This window comes from Macaca mulatta, chromosome 11 (assembly GCF_049350105.2).
Source record: "Macaca mulatta isolate MMU2019108-1 chromosome 11, T2T-MMU8v2.0, whole genome shotgun sequence".
NCBI lineage: Eukaryota > Metazoa > Chordata > Mammalia > Primates > Cercopithecidae > Macaca > Macaca mulatta.
Genome location: NC_133416.1, coordinates 59,903,960 through 59,908,348, shown reverse-complemented (window position 1 = coordinate 59,908,348; position 4,389 = coordinate 59,903,960). Strand labels below are relative to the sequence as shown.

General features: G+C 41.7%; 1 pseudogene; it reads right to left on the bottom strand.

Moving 5' to 3' along the window:
* Positions 1-2,693: 2,693 nt before the first annotated feature.
* Positions 2,694-3,530, bottom strand: LOC144332658 (ADP-ribosylation factor-like protein 2-binding protein pseudogene; annotated as a pseudogene).
* Between the last annotated feature and the right edge of the window lie 859 nt (positions 3,531-4,389).

Here is a 4,389-nt window from a genome sequence, read left to right as displayed (position 1 = left end):
AACTCCCCACAGGAAAACACCCTGGGAGCTCTACTCCATATGTTGCTGGGTAGTAATCTCAGGGCCCTGCATAACAGGTGGGGAACTGAGCAAAAGTTTGGTGGTCAATTGAAAGGATGAATAGAGATGAATAAGGGAAGTGGGCCTCCCATCCCCTCAGCCTGAATGAAAGATGGGATAGGTCACACGCCAAGGTAGGACAGAGTGAAAAGTTTACAGTGAGGACCTAGGACACTCTTTTGAACTCTTGTGAGGAGGAATGGTGGAGGGGGCTACCAAGGGAGGTAGTGAAAGACTTAAGAATACCTCGAATTAAAGGAAGGGGCCTATTAAGAAAGGCACATTGTAGAAGCAGCCTGGAGCAGGCCTGGGAAGGAAAGAGACTCTGGGCAATAAGGAGGAAGGGCAAGGGGTCAAGGCTCAGCTATCCAGACCAAATCCCAGGAGAACTCCAGGACTAGTGTCATCTTCCATGTTCTTGACACAGTGGCACTAAACCATGTGACAGTGGAGCACATGGTGAAGCTCCAGGGTGAAGGCATCATGTCTGAGTCCAGGATAGGGGCTGGGGAGAATAGAACATTTTGAAGACTGTGGGAGACTGGCAATCTTGGGCTGTCTCAGCCTTACAGAATCCCTCAACCCATCGCCCATCTAAAGACAGAACTGGGGCAGCTCTTTGTGTTTGAAGGCAGCCAGGGTAAGTACAGTAGGTATTTACCTGTGTGGAATGGTCAAAAGGGTGACAGGAACCCTTCGGAATTCATACTGGAAATCCTACCAGTTGTCTTTAGAATTAAACAATCTGTCTCCTAGTGGCAACTACTTTGTTGTTTTCCATCCTTTATTCTTTATCCTTCACTCTTCTCCCTCTCCTTCTAGATATCTTTTACTAAATTATAAAAGCAACACACATTTAGAGCAAAAATGCATAAAATTTTAGCAAATTAAAAGAAGATTAAGATCATCTATGATTCTACCATCCTGACATTTTCCTACATTCATGCATGTGCATGCATGCACACATATTCATAGAAATATATAAAATATTTTACAATGGGGTCTTAATACATTCTGCTTTTTAACTTGATTTTTCACTTAGTGTACTGTGGAATTTATCCATTTAGTTATTCAACAACTATTAATAGACTGAATGCCCACCATTTTCTAGCTACTGTGCCAGGCCCAAGGATACAGGGGAGAACACATACAGTTTCTGCCCTCATAGAATTTATAATCTAGCTGATAAGAAATTTACTAATTAGCATCTTTCCACAACAGCAAATGTAGATTGAGATCATAATTTTGTTTTTCGGTGCAGATTCTTATTTTTACTTAACAAACAAAATCAAAGGCACACATTAGGAACTATAAACAATTATATGTTTTTCTTCTTTCTAGAGGTGTGACATATATGTTTTCTAGTCAGCAATGTCCTACCAAACATTTTACTAACATGAAGCCAGACAGATGACCTTTGATACCTCTGAAGCCTTTTGCTACCTCCTCTTACTCAGGCTGAACTAGACCAGTGGAACACCATTTTTTTGCAAGAAAGATTTTGAAAGGAAGAAGGATAGAGTTGGAATTACAGAGCTTGAAGAATTACATTTTAGCAAACTCACCCCCACCCCAACCAAAAGCCTAACAGACTGATTTATACGGAAAGGATTTTAAGTAAATCTGTACGAATACACTTAACATGCTGTAAGTAAAAGATATCTTTCAGTTGATTTCCAGCACATAGCATACATCCATTGATGTCCAGTAAAATAGGAAATTCAATAAAAAAAAACATTTTTGCCTTCATAGCACTACAATTAAAAAGTACAAGCCATTGAATACTTAGATCTTTAAGGGGCTATTCAGAAATTCTAAAATCAGATCTACTGTATTAGATCTACCGCTTGAGTATTCATCTACAAAAATATTTTTTCAACAATGATGTTTAAAAAAATAAAGGCTTCTCTAGAAACTGTGGGACCATATCAGGACTAGCAGAAGACAGTGATAAAAGTACTGCAAACCCACGCCTAGGAATTGATTTTCCCATGTAGATTTTGGTTAAGGACATGTTTTTCAGTTGCTTCCTTCGGCCAAGACTGGCTCTAGTTTTCTCCTAATAGTGCGCAGATAATAGGAGCTTCAGAAATCTCAAGTCAGGGGCAGTTGGTTTGAGTGACATCCTAGATAAATACTCCCAAAAAGTAAAATACCTGCACAGGTGGATCCCTAGGGTTGATGGACTACAAATCTTACCCAAGTGAAAGAGCTGTGAGCACACGAAAGTTTGGTGCAAAGCCTGCCTGTGGTATTTGGGACAGGGAGGGTTTGTGATGATGTTATTTTCCATGTTGTTGACACAGGAACATGTATGGTGAGAAAAGGGGTCTTCCAGGTGGAATGCTAGACACAATCTCTTGTCCCAGAGTAGTCTGACCCTCAGAAGTTCCTGAGAGCGGTGTCTACTTTGGCAAGGGCAGTAGGGTTACTGAATACAAGAACGTGTTTCAGGAAAAGCAGAGGTCCCTGGAGGGTAAGATAATTATCTTTTTGATTCATCAATGCTTAACATTAAAGAAGAGCGGCAGAGTCAGTCTTTCCAAGACATATTCTGTCATTAGGAACAGACGCCTCTCCCCGCCTACTGGGCCTATGATGTCCAGAAGGCTCCCACTGCCTGGAGACGCGAGCTAGTGCCACAGATTGTTTTGGATAGCTGGTGTGGAAGGTGTTTTTGCACAATGAAGTCACCACTAAGTCACCACTTAAATCCAGTCCCCGGCCTTCTTTTTCTGCTCTGTAGTCCAGAAACATCTCTTTAAATGCCAGAAGGTTTGTAAATGTGACTAGCATGTCGAATATGTCATCAGCCACTTCATCTTTATGGTGCTCTAATGTTGCTGTGAAAGTCGCCATGTTGGCCGGGCGCGGTGGCTCAAGCCTGTAATCCCAGCACTTTGGGAGGCCGAGACGGGCGGATCACGAGGTCAGCAGATCGAGACCATCCTGGCTAACCCAGTGAAACCCCGTCTCTACTAAAAAATACAAAAAACTAGCCGGGTGAGGTGGCGGGCGCCTGTAGTCCCAGCTACTCGGGAGGCTGAGGCAGGAGAATGGCGTAAACCCGGGAGGCGGAGCTTGCAGTGAGCCGAGATCCAGCCACTGCACTCCAGCCTGGGCAACAGAGCGAGACTCCGTCTCAAAAAAAAAAAAAAAAAAAAAAAAAAGAAAGTCGCCATGTTGAATTCTGGAATCCGCTCCAGCAGCTGTTCTTCAATATATTTTTCTACCAAAGAAAGGTATTCGTTAAAGATTGGTGTGTAGGTGAGTTTATTCTCTTCCGTGTCTTCAAATTCCTGGTAGTATTTGTCCATGAAATTTCTCTGCGGTACCTGGAACTCGAGATCCATGATGATGGCCTCAATAGAACCAACCACAGCATCAAATTTGGTTTCAGAGGCGGAAGAGATGGGCACTGCAAAGCTCTCTTCCTCTGGGGCTTCCGTCACTTCCGCTGCTGCGTCCATCCCTGATCTAGGAGCTGGCGAGCGGCCTCCTGTCAGTCTGAGACCCATAGAGTCCGCTTCCGTGCGTCCTTCTCTTCCCCCGCACCCCACCTCCCAGGTTACTGAGCTGTAGGTGCCATGCCCTGCCACCTGTTAAGACATGGCCAAGTCGTCCTTAATAACTACATAATATTCCATTATATAAATGTAGCATCTTTTGATATATATATTCATTTCTACTTTTTTCACTGTGGTAAACGTTGCTGCAATGAACACACACTTCTCTGGACTCTGGTCCTATTCGTTCTTTAAGATAAGTTTTTAGAGGTTATTGGAATTGCAAGGCCACTTAAAATTTTTGATTTATATGGTCAGGCTGCTCTCAAGAAAGATTGTACCAATTCATGCTTTTGTAAGTAATGTATAAGACTTCCTATTTCTCCACAGTCTTCTGAACACTGTGTGGTATTCTTTTTTAGTTTTTTTTTTTTTTATAGTTTTCTATTTTCATTTCTTTGACTGCTAATGGGGTTGAGCATTACAAATATGTTTATTCGCTATTTAGCTTTCATTTTCTGTGAATTGTCTCTTCACTTATTCAGTCCATTTTCTCTATGAGTGATCATTTTGTTTTTCTGAATAATCTGTACATCCTCTTTGTAGATTAACAAAACTAGCCGGTTGTTTGTAAAAGCTATTATAAACAGTGTCTTATAAATGCAGATAAATATTACATCTAACTCTTGCCATGGTGTCATGACTGGATGAAAGAAAGACACACCTTATTGGCTACCTACTGTGTGAACAGCCTAGTGGTATGTCTGAGATCAAAGGATCTATGAACATTTTGAGCAGAAAAAGATAATGATTTCTTTTACTC